The sequence below is a fragment of the Mauremys mutica genome, chromosome 19 (assembly GCF_020497125.1).
Source record: "Mauremys mutica isolate MM-2020 ecotype Southern chromosome 19, ASM2049712v1, whole genome shotgun sequence".
In the NCBI taxonomy this organism is placed as follows: domain Eukaryota; kingdom Metazoa; phylum Chordata; order Testudines; family Geoemydidae; genus Mauremys; species Mauremys mutica.
The window spans coordinates 19,529,900-19,546,096 of NC_059090.1; the positions used below are offsets into that span (position 1 = coordinate 19,529,900).

General features: G+C 45.2%; 1 long non-coding RNA gene across 1 annotated transcript; it reads left to right on the forward strand.

The window, feature by feature from the left end:
• The first annotated feature begins 30 nt into the window (after window positions 1-30).
• Window positions 31-14,940, forward strand: LOC123353302. Its single transcript, XR_006574455.1, has 3 exons — window positions 31-217; window positions 11,777-11,895; window positions 14,637-14,940. It is a non-coding gene; the product is annotated as an uncharacterized LOC123353302 (long non-coding RNA).
• Window positions 14,941-16,197: the final 1,257 nt, after the last annotated feature.

Consider the following 16,197-nt stretch of genomic DNA (forward strand, 5'->3'; position numbering starts at 1 on the left):
GTGAGACCCATTTATAGAGAATAAGAGGAAGCGACCCATTGTCAAAAATTGTTAGGTAATGGCATCTTTTCATTTTGTTTCTTAAATTCTGATTTGGTCAGGTACTTGAAGTGCACTTTGGGGGAAGAGCTGGCTAAGGAACAGGAGTGGCTGTAGTGGTTTCTGAGCGGTAGCTCACAAGTTGCACCCAGCAGAGAGAGACAGAGTGATAAAACTGGTAGGTAAAATTTTTGGTTGTTTTTTCCCCCCTCTCTAGCTCAAGAGGAGAAGTGTGTCTAAGTGTCATTTAAATATTGGGGTCTTGTTGTTGTTGTTGAGCAGAGCATCTTTATGGGTAGGAGGTTACACCCAAGTGTCCTGATTTAATGTAAATGACCTTTGCTGATAATTTTACTGACTCAAAGAAGGACAAATTAGTCGTCTTTACAAGGCACGTGAAGAGAAGAAAGTTGAGGGGCTAATAAACGGAAGACAGTTTTCAGAAGAGCACGGTTGAGTTTTTACACAGCAGAAGGTAATTGCCGTTGAGTAAACAAAGCTTGTAACATTCTGCTTTATGATCAGAACAAAATGAAGCCCCATCTTTTGGGAAAGGAAAAAATAAAAGTGTGAAAACTCTCCTGCTGTCTGAGCCACATCATGTTGTTTATTGGCTTTATAGGACACTCCATTCTGCTAGAGAAAAAGAGATTTTGAATGAACTTTTTTGGGGACAAGAACGAACGTGCCCATTAATTTTTGGAAAAAGCTTTATGAGTTTTCAGAAGGCTTAAAACCTGTCATTCTAGGGCAGAGAACCCATATAGCTTGGATCCGATATAAATTAATATTTTGTTTGGTTTTCAACCCAGTATATGTATTTATTAATGTTCTCTAATATTTATTTTGGGATATTTATAAAAAAAATCAACTACTCCGATATGATTAATTTGCCAGCATTTGTGATATAAAACTGGAACCAAATGATAAATGCAGTTTACTTAATGAACCTCTTTGCAAATAAAAATTAATTCGATGTTACCTTAAAGGCATTTCGTCAATGACTGATCAATTAGGAAAATATTTGATTTCTCTTCGGGTTTCGCATTTACGTTTGTCTTGTGAGAGAATGTTGTATGAGGATAATGTAAATCTATGGCAACTGAATCAGAAATGGCCTTTATTTGGAAACTGATGTGTAAAATCTTGAGGACAAAGGTTGATGAAGTTTGCACTTGTTGATGATTGAAAAACTGCCCCCCCCAGAAGAATTTTTTTCCCAATATAAATTTGATTATAATGAATTCTGCTCGGATTCCCAAATACATTTTCTGTAACAAAGTCTCCTCCCCTTCTCAATTCTTTTCTTGCTAACTAGCGGCTTTGACTGAGTGTTGATTAGCAAAGAAGGGCGATAGCTTTATTTTCTTTAAAAAGTTAAAGGGTTAATAGTCTGGAGAAAACCATTTAAAACAAAACTTGTTGTTTTCTCCTTGAAAATAATTCTAATAGTCCTTCATTCCGTTTAGGGAAGTTTTAACAAAATGGGACATTTGCAGGAAGGCAATTTATGGTAAAGCTCATCCGAAGAGGACACTCCAACTTTCACTTCGGATTGCTTTGTACTTCCGAATTCGGATTCATCCTCTGCTAGCTAAGGAAGAAAGCTCAGTTGCTCTCCTTTCGAATCAAAGTGGACTAAAATCAGGGCTAATTCTTCCCTTTCGCAAAACCGCGTTACGGTTTCATGATATTCCTAACCCGTCTCACTTCAGTTTAGTTCATATCTATTTCCCCCTCATCATTAAACAAAAATCACCCCCAATTCTGCTCAGCCTGTCGCCCATCAGCGAACCCCACTCTAGTCCCCTTCGGATGACTGAAACCTATTGGGCGTTCACACCGAGAAGGAAACAGTTTGGATAACGTTCTGGTTAAAGCTACACAAACCGAATCAAGAGAAAGTTCGGAGTTTGAGCCGGTAGCGGGATAACATAGGTATATAAGCGGCGACCCTCAACTAGATGCAGGCAGGCACAAAGCCTCTTTTCGATACCGATCTCCGGTCTGTATTTATTTGTCTAAACCCAGGCAGCTGTTCCATTTCTCAGCTCCGGCTGCAGCCCAAGGACCCAGCGCTTGGATTGCAAACGGAAGACCTCTCCACCCCGCTCCAACTCCGCCTCCTCTGCCAGCGTGGTGGGAACTGGAGCTTTAACGCCTGGCCTGACACACAACGCACACAGAGACACACACACGTGTTTGCCGGATGAGACCCAACGCTCCTGGGCGCTCTCTCCCAGCCCCCTCCCTCCCCCAGCTGTTGGGCTGCATCCTCTCCGCCTTTATTGGTAAAACGTTAAAAACTGGAATCAATACATCCATCCACAGAGCCCCCCCGCCCCTCCCTTTCCACATCCTCAGCCCCCCTTTCGCCCTGCATATGGGCTTCTTCTCATGTAAAACAGAGGGAAGGGATGTCTGGGATAGCCATGGTCCTATAGACCCTATAAGGCGACAGCTGTACTCTGCTATCAAGGGACCTCTTCCTTTGACTGCCGGCCCCCAAGTGACATGTGTTGCTCAGGGATGAATAAGAGAGAGAAGATGAGCATCTTATGCCCATCAGCTTTCCATGATGCGCGTGTTTTTTAAGGCGTTAGCAAAAGCATCTGGTGAGAAAGAGAGAGAGATTATACGTGTATGTATATATACACAGCGGTGCTAGAAACCCCGCCTCCGAAGAGTTTGTGGTGGGGAAAGGTAACCAGGGACCCTTGCTGAAATGAATCTTAAAAAGGAAGCCCCTGCAAAATGAACCCAAAGACAATGGATCTGACACTGCCAGGGCAGGGTTTCGACCCGACTTTCTCCCTCTCCGTAAAGGTGGGATTCAATGTGTCTATTTCAACAACTTTCCACCAGTTTTAAATGCAGGGGAGACCCCAGACCCGTCTTACACAAATTAAAACAGCAGAAGCAGGCCAATCCCTGGATGTAGTTTGCCTCTCATACTCCAAACTGAAAAATAACTTCTCCCAAAACCAGACAGAGAAAAAAAATCCGCTGTTTCTTTACATGAAAACTATTAGGCGGCTACCCTGCTAAATCAGGAGAAGGTAGATGGTGATGCCTTGCTGTGGAAAAGCCCAGGAGTTTGCAAGGAAGATTGATTAATAAAGCCATCTGATTATATAAAATGCTTGGCACTCCAACTGGCCTGTTACATGCACTGGCATTTGCTTAAATACATTTACATTCAGATGCCCGGTAGCATCGATTCTTTCTCACTTTGCTTGTGCACCCGTGAACACACACACAATTTTCTCCCACTAAATTAAGACGGTTTCCTCCAGCTGCAGTTAAATAAGAACTGGCTTTGCCAAGGCCGTGCCATTCCATGGGAAGTCAGTGTCGTTTCGTTTGGGGAATGAATCCCCCTGGTTCAAAAAAACAGTCCTGGATCTGGAGTGATTTTTGTAAAATGTGCAGTGAAGCGGGTCTGCCCAGGATGCAGGACTCTGAGAGGGGGGGAAAACAGAAAGATTACAACCTGCTTCCCCCCCCTAATGATTTTAGGAGACTGGAGCACTGGCCTGGAAAGCACCACACTTCCAGCGCCAAACCTGCCTTTTGATCAGATACATTTTGAAAGGACCATTGATTTAGTGTCAGGATTTCCTGGCAAGCCATTTTCTGGCTGGGGCGAATCATTCTATAAGGCACAGAGTTTGCTTCCTGCTTTACAGGCCACTTGCTGTAGCGGGTCATTAACGTGATGTAGTGGGAGGAACTGGGGGGGGGGGTTTAACACAAAAAGCAACCCCCCCACACCGCTCCAGATCCTACAGACGGACTTCGGGTCTGGAGTTCGGCCTGGACAAAAGACAAAACAGTTCCCTGGGCGTTGTTTGATTCACCCTTTGAGGAGCCATCCTGCAACCCGGAGCAGGGACAGTCCAGACCTGTTTCTGTAGAGCTCCGGCCCCGATCTAGCCAACTCTGCCAAAGGACACGGGGACGGATTGCTCCAGCTGAGCGCGGAGTGGGGAAGATTCTCTCGGGTCTCTCCCTGGGAGCCGTTCACACTGCAGGAGTCTGTAATCGCTTCTCTGGGAAGTGGGGTCAGCAGCAGGCTCCAGGGAGCCTCCCCTGCCCCAGGCTTGCATCGCGGGGGAAGACGTTCAGCGAGCCAGGCCAGCTGCATTTACGGCCCTATTCCCCGGAGCGCCCAGCCAACTCGGAGAGGGGTGGGGGGGTTGTGATTTGAATGTCCTCAGCCATCAATCGAAAATCTCAGGGCTATTATTTACATCGTATTCACGTTGTAGTGTGTGTGTGTGTGGGGGGGATAGCCAAGACAAAACGCTCAAATCAACACCCCGCCCCGCCCCGAATAACCCAAACGATGTCACTCACCCATCTCTGGCTGCCTAGGAGGAGACACAGCACCTCTGTCCCCGGCCCAGTGGTAACAGCTGACCCCAGGTGGCCCTTTCGGCCTCTCCCCCCCTTACCCCCCTTGGAACCCCGACTTGTGTCAGACGGGTTCTCTGCCCCACTCCCCCTCTTTGTTCTTTGGGAGGGGCCTTCAGCCGGGTGCCAGCGACACCCTGCGCGACAGAACTGGGGTGATGATGAGCGAGGCTGGCTGGTTACTGGGAAGAGGTGGGCAATGAGCGGGGAAGTCAGCGCTGAAGTTTGGGGGGTGAGAGGTGAATAAATCTAAAAAGCTAGGGGCGTTTCACCCGGACCAGTATAACTGGGGGGAGGAGGGGGGGTCTCCATTGACTTCTTGGACGAGTTTCTCCCCCCCCCTCCAAGTTTCATCAAGCTTTTTCATTCTCATTTTTATTTAAAAAAAATAACAGATTGCAATTCGCTTATGGGATAGGGAGGGAATCGACGTGTGTGTGTGTCTCCTGTATCACGTATTTCTTGCTGGAAGGTGAGGGACTATCGCCACGTTTTAACACAAACTCACACACTGTGGCTGTTTTTAATGTCGCCCCAGTTTTTAAAAGGGGAAATAAAAACGAGGAAAAAAATCAATTTAAATTCCATGTTAAGTTTAGGACAGAAACAAAGTGACGTCCTCCCTTTCGGCGGGGTGTGAACCTGCGTTTTGTTGGTGTCTTTCCCGTTCTTTCCGTTCAACATCGCCCTGTTTATCATCCGTCTTTCTACACCATTGCGCTCGGTAATGGGATTTCTCGCTCCCCTTTATGGGGCACTCGTGTTGTACAAATATTATAGTCTCCCCAGCCCCTCTATAGACTCAGCCTAGACTCGTGTAGAATAGCAACGGCGCTCGGCAGGAATTGCAAAACTCGAGGCAGGAGGCATCGGCGGTTTGACTTATTCTCTCCCACGCGGGCTGCGGAGGTACCCGCAGAATAGCTTCGCGGGGCAGCCGACTCTGCTGTTTTTGCCGGATTTTAAAAGCTCGGTCAGTGAAGAAACTCCCTTTAAAATCTGGACACGTTGCCTTGATCTGTAAATATACAGCGGCTGCAGGCGGAGTATTCCTGGGAAACGGATCAAGGGAAATAGTTTCCCTTCTGTGCTCAGGGCGGTGTTGAGCTCCGGCTCGGCTCCTTTCTCCCGCAGCCCTTCCCGCGGGGGCTAAGTGACTCGCTTGCCCTCTCCCCCCACCCCTTGTAACATTTAAACTAAGCAAAAGCTCGCGCGCGCAAAAAAAAAGAAGCCCGAGTTGAAAAGTTCAAGTTGAAAGTTTGCAGCGGCGCATACAGGAAAAGGAGACGGATTGTTCCCGGGATGCACGTGACGTTAACCTCGGTGATCCCACATCGCTCCCTAGGTTATGCTATTTGGGGGACTGTTCTGATCGCCAGGCATGCAACGGCCCTGAGTGACACTTCGTAATAAAGTGAGAAATATTAGTCCGGACTCCGGACCCAGCGCAGCTTTGATCAGCTGAGTGCGACTACATCACCTCTAACTCTTAAAAAGGCTCCCAGGGGCTGGGACCAAACGCCCCAAGCTCGCCAGTGAGATCTCTTCTGCACTTTCACTGCTGGGGGACATTTACCAGGTCCCGTCCTCTTGCTGGCGCAGCCTGGAGACACGCTCCTAGCAAGGAGACAAACCCCATCACACGAGGCTTGCGAGCTCCCCGTAATTAATCCTCCCAGTAATTGGCTTTCCTCCTCCACGTAATGGGCATAGGGTTACCAAATCGCTGCTGATAGCTGGAGAGATACCAAGCAACTGGGGGTGGGGGAGAAAGGAAAACCCCTCCTCTCCCCCCCCGCCTTGATCTCTGCCTGATAGTGTCTTTCAGCAGCGCCCATGCCAACGATTTCTAATCACCAGCGAGCAAGCCGAGATTACCTGCGCGTCCTTTCTTTCCCCTGTCAAGCCTTTTGTTTCGGGGCTCGCTCCCTTCCCTTTTCAGGTCTGAACACGATTCACCCACTACACGTGAATAAAGCAGCCACGTTCCCTCTCCTCGCTCTCTTCCCCTTGCTAACGCAAGCTGGCAATGTCAGTGATTTGCCAAGGAATATTTGACTAACTGATCACAGGGCTACTGCTCTGACAGTCACCTTTATCCCCCCCTTTCCCGGCCGTTAGTGTTGAGCCACTATTGTTGGCAAAACCTGCAGGATCTGTCTTTGAACAGGGGGCGGTTTCTTCCCTTTTCTCTTTATGTTCATCAAGTCTCCGGGCAATTAGAAAAGCCCGTTTTTGTTTGTTATTGTCACATTTCACGCAGATGGGTTGAACTTGCCCATGGAGAAGAAGCCAGTTCTTTGATGTCTTCAAGACCAATGGACCAAGCAGAGCAGCCGGAAAGTACAATCTATTTCTTGTTTCTAAGGTTCAGGGTTTTGGTGGGGTTGGGTGTATTGAGAAAACATGGGGCCCACAGGCGATCTACACACCGTTCTTATTCTTTTCCACATCCAGCCTGCACAGAGTTGGGAAGATCACCTGGGGAAAGTCACTGGCCAAATGGGCGATTTTCTAACGCTGGAGAGCGTTGGTGCATTGCTGTTTGCCCCAGCGTCGTCAATAAGCAGATTTACTTCTCAGATCTCTGCAATAACCAGCAGTGTAACGGATATTAACGCGGGTATATAAAATGAAAAGCTGTAAGTGTCGCGTTTCTCAGCAAAACCGAATAAATAACAAAATGAACGCAACGGGTCTGGCTCCTCTTCCTGGCACAGCTGATCCCTGCTGCTAGCCAGCTTTCTTTTAAAAAAAGGACAGGGGACAACTCCTTGACAAATCCTATTGCAACATGCAAGGAAATCGGCGGCAATAGGTGTCTCCAATTAATGCCCAAGATAGAGGTTTAAATGCCCCTTTCAAATGCAATTTGTGTCCAGGGGCTCATTCCCCCCAACACAGACTCTGCTTAAACAAAAGTATTTGCAATAGGTGAATTTCATGTGCCATTTGGGGAAGGAAACCGTCCAGTGGGCCCAACCCAAGGATTTTTTGCCTGTGAATATATCCCTTGGACGTGGAAGCGACACCACAAACTCCTCCAGTTCTACCTCCCCTAGCTCTTAGATACAGAAATTAAGTTCTAGCAGGATTTGTCTTGCCAATGTTGCACACGGTGCGGGATCCTCGGAGCCTGAAACGTTGGGAGCCTTGGACATCTGCCAGGGCCAGATATTGATACACCCCCAACTCAACCCACCACTTCCCCCCGACTTTCCAGCTCCGCCGCACACCAGGGCTAAGAAATTCGATGGATCTTACAGATCTGTTCCCTGTAGCCCTGTCATTGGAACAGCTGTTCTTTCACTCCCAAAAGCCAATAATCCAACTGAATCTCGGCAGCATTGTCCGAATCCCCTCCCTCCAGTCATGTGCGGAGAGGAGAGACAGGAAGAAAAAAGGCAACAACCTACTTAACTGGCTTCTCCCCTGTCCCCTCACCCTCGGTTTCTTTGCTTGAAGCCCCTTGGAGAGATTTAAGCAATCGGAAATGTCCCCCCCCACCTTTAATATGCGCCAACACGCCCACGCTTTTAAAATCTCTAAACAATGCAAGAGACCACACCTGGATCTGGGGAACTAACGTGAATTTATCCAGTGGATTTGTCAGTTTCCTGTTACCGTTTTCCGGATCTGGGTAGCTGATCAAAAGACAACAGGGGAGTCTTAGATTTCAAACTGTAAGGGGGGGGGGTGTTGTTTGTTAGTTTGTTTTGCGTTGAGTGGCGAGAAAGGCAAAGGAATACCGAGGAGCTGCAATGCGATCAGACAAACACCCAAACAACGCTGGAATCATCGGGGCCAGTTAACCCAGAATCCTGGACTCGGCTCCCTGCTGGGTCACTGGGCTGCGAGCGAGGCGCTGCTTTCCATCCTCCTCCACCTGACTGTCTTCGTTCCCTTTCCTTTGTGGGTGTTTCATGCCAGTTCTCTAAACAAAACAGGAGATGTACCCTTCCCCCATGCAGAAACCTCCCCGTTTCCCTGTCATCGGCCCAGGGGTCACATAACACACCCTGCCCTACCCAAGGAAGAGCAGATTTGCAGGGGCTGGGGAAAGATATGAACTCAAAGCCCTATGAACTCGAGACTACGCGATACCGCAGCTCAGAAAGCCGCAAGTCTATATTTTCACAAGTCAAAGTTACTATAGTGGCCAGTAGCTGCTTGTTACCCAGACACCCACACACTGGATAACTTTTCCCGGGCACCCTAACCCATAAACCTTCTTGCACAGAAACTTTCCCCACCGGAAGAGTCTTGGAAGCGATGCATTTGGCTGATTTTTATACCGATGACTCATGCCCTAAACCAATCTTGAAGTGAAGATGTAATTAAGCCTGGATAACTCCCCAGTACAACCAACCATTCCTGGCCCAGACCTATCACTCTGTGCCCTGCAAGGTTGGTTTTAAGCAGCCGGGAAGAAGATCTTTAAATGATGTATTAGAGGTCCCAAGTTTACACCGAAACACTTGAATCGATTAGAAGGGTAAACAGCGCTGAGATGCGTCAGGAAAGTCCACCCACAGCACGTTTGCAGCTGGGGTGGGAAGAAGCGTCTCTCAGAGAAGTTGCAGGGATTTTTTTTTTTTTGGTCTGCTCCTTCCCACTCTTGATTACCCCTTCCTGGATTTCATGGCACGTCGCTAAAGGGTGTCGTTTACATTCCAGGCTCATGCATTGTTTATGGGGAAATAGAACTAATACATAATTACCAGCCCAAAGAGTGTGTGCCTGGGTTTTGACTGAAGGGAAGGCAGGGAAAGCCTCCAAAAGGGGGAAGCATGAAAGAGCCAGCCCTGGAGGGAGATCTCTCTTCTCTTTCTGAGGCTGCAGCTTGCTGGGGGAAAGGCAGAGAGTGGCAAACAAACAAACACCATCAGGCAGAATCAGCCTCCTTGCAAGGGAGCGTAAAGGAAAGAGAATGAGAGAGGGAGAGAGAGCAGAAGTCCATCGCCTGTCAGCTCATTCCTGCTGGCTGACAAATCCTTAGCACTTCAGAACTGGGCTTGCAGAAAGCACAGGGTGCAATCTGAAGCTGCCTTTCTCTGCTTGTCCCCGTGAAGAAAAAACACCCACAGGAACACACCGGTTCACCCAAGTGCTGCAGAAAACAAGGACATTGCTGAGAGAAATGGCAGCTTTTTTTGTAGGTTCATTTTTAATTGCACCTCAGTGCCCAGGACTTCTGTCTACCCCTGGGTTGTTTCTTTCTCTGGACCAAAGCCAGTAGTTCACAGACAACTGTAGCAAATGGGTGAGAGAGAACAACTGTCTCTGTGTGTGTGTGTGTGTGTGTTTGAGTGTGAGTGAGACCTGATTGCTAAGAGGAAAACCTGTGTGTGTGTGTGTGTGTGTGTGTGTGTGTGAGAGAGAGAGAGAGTGTGTGTGTGTGTGTGTGTGTGTGTGTGAAAATTAAAAGTTTTTTTTAAAGGAGGGAGAGGGCAGCTAAAAGACAAATAGAAGAAGACAAGTAAAGAGGGGGTGAGCGGTGGGGGAAGAAAGACCATTAAAGAAAAAGAGGGTGAAACTAACCCCACGAGGATGCAGCGAATCCCAGCTCATTCATCTTCATTGTCTCCGTGTATGCAAAAGCAACTCCAGCATAAGGAAAAGCCACTATCAAAGCCATGGCTTTATTTTATATCCTATAGATCAGGAGGGAGGCAAAGCTTTATTTTCGCCCAGAGACAGATATTTTATTTCTCTCTTACGGTTTTATGTGTGAGAGATGTCAAAAAGGTAAAATAGATTGCTAATGCATAGGCAAAAGGAAGCTGTTTTGGCATGCTCTGTGTCATGAGGTCTCCCAGGGAGAGCAGGCTGGGGATTTAGGACTGATGGCAGACTCAGGGGGATTTCTGCTAAAACATCTCTCTTCATAAATTCAGCAGCATGGTCAACTCAATAGGCAGACAGAGTTTTCAAGAGAAAGAGTTGGAGCCAGGCATAAATGCACCACACAAAGGCATCAATTATCTTTCAATCTACATACACAATTGTAACAATCTGACTGTAGGCTTCAAACTGGTGCAACTCAGCTATAGCCTGACATACTGGGGAAATCTGTTCAGACCGCAAAGCCTTTCCCCTAACCAGACATTGTTTGCAGTGTCATGAAGTGGCTACTGTTAATTTACACTAAACGTAGGAAGCTTTTCCTTTCTCAAATTGAATTTTTTAAGATAATATTTTGCTTAGAGATGGCATTGTAAACCTCAACCCTTATTTAGTAACGTAACTTGCTTTTAACTTTACTGTATTTACGTGTGTGCACCCCCCATATGTAAATATATGGAAAAACCCGCCTTATATTATCTATACACCCAGATTATATAGTCATAAAATTTACCTATTCAGGCATAAAATCTACTCATTCACCCTTACTTTATTAATAAAAGCCATTACTGGGTATTTTACTCATCTATCCAAAACAAACAAAAACAAACCAAACAACCAACTCACCCTGGGTTAATAGAATTTTGAGTCTCTCTCTCTCACACACACACACACACAATATTTGTATCCACCTAAGAGTCTGGTGGTGGATTTGCAGGGACCTTTTGCAAAGTTAAAATATATCTCCCTAAGCTGCAACAATTTTCATACTTTTTTAACCTCAGGGATTTACTTAGCACATTAAGTTCAGGCTCAGAAGCCCAAGGCTATTACTCATTTGGGTACTCCTCTCCCTCCCTCCTTCACCACATATTTTATCATTTGACTTCCTGGTTTAAATTCATGTTATGGCAAATAATAGATGGTAATACTTTCCCCCTTCTCCATATTAATTGTCGTTTCTGGCAAACTCTGCATTTGAGATGATTTAATGCAAACGGCAGCAACAAAGTAAAACAAGGAGACAAACAGCACAAAACAGAAAATTATTACAATTCTGAAGCTTTTTTTTTTCTAAAACATGGTTTCACAAATTTCCTGGCAACATTTGTGAGGTTGGATCACAGGGTCAGTTTTGTTTGCAATGGACAGCGTAACCTATATACATATTAAGAACTGGCCAATCCTGTGGTGCAGAATACACATGGACAGTAGCATTCTGAGAGAAGGTGGCATGCTTCCTGAAATATTGTTCTTCCTGAGGTGGCTGAAATAGGCAACAAACCAGAGTACTATTTGCAAATTAAAAAAGCAAGGTGTAGCTGATTAGCAAATTAATTATTTCAGTACCCCCAGGATTATAGCGTTTTTCTAAATTCTTTGGGCTTAGGTAATTTACTAATTTCACAGTCAGTGAACTTCCCAGTGAGTGAGTCAATCTAATCTATCTAATGTCTATATACCACTTGTTTTATAGGGAGAAGTAAGTTTAATGGTGATGGCAGAGGAAACAGGACTTCTGGACCTTTCTCCTTCGCTCTGGCATTGACTTGCTGTGTGACCCTGGGCAAGTCACTTCACCTTTCGGTGCCATCTGTAAGGGGATGATGATATTCACATACCATGGGGTGATGGGACCCTAAACGAACGTTTAGAAATCCACAGATAAGTTCTATAAGGGCCTGATCCACAGCGTGTTGAAGAGTATGAACTATTATTTAGTTATTAATAGGAATGCTCATGCAGCACATACTCAAGTGAACAGTTTCATTAGCTTTCAACAGGACTACTCATGTGAGTATGAGAATAAAGAAAGGGTGGGCAGGATCAGGACATTACTCTGCCATTCACAAGCAGCTGGGAGAAGAGTGTTTCTAATATAAAGTTTTTAGGTCATCAGCAAAGCAGTGGCTTTGGGTTTCTGTATCACCACCAAAGTAGGATGTTTGCGCATCGGCGAGAAAAATAATTGAAATAAAATGGATAGGATTGTCTGAGTAAAATTAAATGACAATAAAACAACACCAGTGGTAAATCAGCAATGTCATTCTGACTATCAGTTGAAAATGGTTAGTGCATCTCCATTTAGTATTTAAAAAGAAAGCAAACCCCCTGGACGGCAATATTAATGCCTCTTCAGGAATATCTAACACAACTCAAATTTTGTTCGTGGTTTGTTAAGATGAAATCAGAACCTACTGATGAATTTATATCCTGCTCTCTATTCCTGGCAGCTGATTTAATCCTTTTCCATCTATATATTATACCTTTTAAATATGGTGTCCCCATGCAATCTAGGCACACTATAAATACAATATGATATCAGAGTTTATATAGTGCTTCCATTATAGGCTCCTATTTTTAATCGGTCTATAATTTGGCACATAGGTTTCATCAGGACATTTTCCTCTCCCTACCCCCCTTTACAACATGTTCAGAAGTCCACTTTGTTATTTATACAATTTGAATCAGACAAATGTTTTGTACCTGTTGAAGTGTAAGAAGCTTAGGGAAAAATTCTGTCTGATGCAGATGGGCATATGGCAGGAAACCTGCAGGCACAAGAGGAGCGCAGTGCGGAAGTTCTCACATCCCTGATTCTGGCTTCTATCAAAATGCAGGCAGAGGCTGGCTTGCAGGCCCCCCTAGACTGACAGACATGGTGGGGAAGTCAGAGGAAGGATCTAATAGAGAGGAGGGCCTGATATGGGCTGTTGTACTCACAGAGACTATACTGACCTAATACTGGAGTAACAGAGTGACAAAACTGGCCAGAGATGGTTAACCCCACATTTTAAGAGACATGCATATTATTATAACTTGATTCCTTGCATTTTATTATACTGTGCATATTATACCTTGTTGAATTTATATGATCAAATTTGACTGTGCATGTAGAAAACTGACCCGTGTGCTACATGTAAAATAAGAGATGAAAAATTGCATATACCACTATAAAACAGATCACTATAGGTTCACAGAGAAGAGCCACCACTCAGGTAAGACAAAAAATTGGGTCAAACTCTGTCCAAGTCGTACCTGTATAATCCCCCTGGTTTTAGTTGTTTTTTACAGGTGGAACTGAGGGCAGAGTTTGGCCCAGGAGAGGGTAACTGCAGCGGTCTAGGATACCCTCAGAATCCCTCACTTAGGCTATGTCTATACGGACCCACAGTTCGGACTACGGGGCTGTGAATGGCAGCATGCACTGTAACTGCCCCTTGTTGACACTGCTGGTGCCTAGGTTTGCATTATCTAGTCGTGTTTGAAAGAGGGCTACGTTCATGGGAATGAGTTTGCAGCAGCAACATCCACACAGGGGAGCTGCAGTGCAGCATGCTAGTGCACTCTGCAACTCACTCCCCCACAGTGCAAATTGCAAGGCTGTGCAGACAATCCCTCAGCTTAGTCCTATGCTCGGATACCCTGGGTACATTGTTTCACTCGTATGAGTTGTTCTCCTCATACAGAGGGCCAAAAACGACAAGCCCAGAACATGCAGAACTCGTATTGTCTTCACAGGTTATTTCACTGGATTATTATTTATATCACAGTAGTGCCGAGGGGCCCCAGACGAGATCAAGGCCCCATTGTGCTACAAACACAAGCCCCTGCTCCAGTGAGCTTACTCCTAAATGGACAAAGCCTGGGAGGGGGAAAGAGACACAGAGAATGAAATGATTCACTCAAGGTCACACAGCACCCTGAGCCAGGAATACAACTAGGGTTTTCTAACTTCCATGCCAATGCACTATCCACTGGACATGCAGCCTTCCAGTTTCCATTGTCACAGGGCTGCCCGACAGGCATCCTGCACCCCATCTATCCTCCATTTTCCACTGCTGCAGCTGTTCTGGTGGAGCTTATAGTTGGTGAATTACGGCTATGAAGCCTGCCAGTAAAGAAATGGCCTCTCCCTCTGGGTAAGACACTGGCTGTACTGGAAACTTTTTGTTCTATGAGTTAAGGCTGGCTGTATAAACAAGAAATGGCAAAAGTGTGGAGTGAAAAGGCAAATACACCATCTGTACCTCACTTTATACACTAGTCTTCTTCCCCCGTTAAGTATTTTAAATACACGACTGTTTGTTAGGCTTCTCGGCAGCAGGGCTGTTAACATTGCAAGTTACAACTTATCACATCAACTACTTAAAGAAACATGAACAAACAATGTTGCCTAAAAGGAATATCTAATGAGCTGAGGCATCATTTCTTTCCCCCTCATTATTGATGACCTTTCATAACTTGTCATCGAGTCTGCCATTCACAAGTTACAAAGTACTGATGCCTCTTATTAGCTAGCCCATTGTATATCCTCATTATATCTCTATCTGCAGGTGAAGATGACTGGAGAGAAGCTGTTGAAGGATCTAAACAAGACCTACACAGCGTAGGAGGCATGACATATGAGACCAACGTAGCCGTGAACAGCTCTCTGTACCATTAGTTCATACTAGTAAGACCTTCATTAAACCTTGTTAAAAATCGAGTTTGGCTTGATTCTGTTTAGAAGCAAAACCAAACTCTCTTGAGTAGTTTTCCAAACAAGCACGTTTCTGTGATGACCACGAAATTACAATCTGCTTCTCTGATAGCACTTTTCTAACAGAGAGATCTGTGTGTGTGCTGCATTTGATTAGGATATGTGGAAGTATAATGCTCAAGATTCTGAGTAATATGTAAGCGTTGACATTTACCTACCAATGTGTTTCTTCCATTTTGATTAAATAAAACCTTTGTTTCCTTACTTAGTTAATGTTTGTTACTTGAGAAAGAGGGGTGAAGGAAATTCAGATTAACACATGATAATTAATAAACAACAATGAATAAAACTGGATTTTTCAAACTTCACTGCAAAGGTATGGGCAGTTTATTTACTTCTCTATGTGTGTGTTAATAAAAAAAATCATGTTAAAACTCTGGTATACATATTTCACCAATGGTTGCAAACTCAAGCTATAATTAATGAGAGACGAAGTTCCATTTTTTGCTATTTCTTAGAGGCACTTGTGGCTCTGGCATGCTGGTTGCTACACTGATCATTGCTCCCTGCCCAGTCTTTTTCAAAAATGTGACTGCTCTTTGCATAGTCAAGCATTTCATGCATATTTCTAACTAGAGACAGGTCCCAAAAGGAACATCCAGAAACTATGGTGGAGATTGGTTCTTGATCAGCATTTTGAGCTGAACTTTGCAGCTAGCTCCTGTTATGGACTAAACCAAGGTCCTGAATCCAAATCCACCTGCCCAAACTGATACGAATCCAGACCAAACATTGTATCTATGCCCTACAGCCAGTTATAACTTCTACCAATGAATATAGGGCCTCATCCGAAGCCCATCGATGAGAGTATTTTCCATTGACTTCAGTGGGTTTGAGCTTAAGCCCTTTTACCACATTCATCACTCTGGTGTCTGAGCACCTTGAGAAAATGTTACAAAATACGGCAGGATAGCGTAGCTGGGTCTGCTGTTCTGATATGAGTCCTGCGTATGCTTTAAGTGCAGTGGGCATAATCTCCGCTCACTGTTGCGCCCTCATATGTCTTTACATAAAATCAATAACGTGTTAATTCAAACCAAATCTTTTGTGCATACCTGCTGGAGATTATGTTGTCTCCACAAGGAAACACATGGAAAGGTTCAGTTCCTACCTCAGTCTGTAGGCCGGACGAGCAAATACACAAAACAAAGTCCTCTGGTGCGGCAGGATTGCTTCAATATTTGAAGAATGGTTTAGGGCTGTGTGTGTTCTGGAGAAGTGATTTCATACAGTAGCTTTTACAATCCCAGATTAATATTCGAACTGGGTTAGCGCTTCAGAAGAAGGAGAAAAAAAATATTCCATTTCCAAATACACGTGCAGTTTAAATTCACACACCTGAGCTCGCCTGTTTT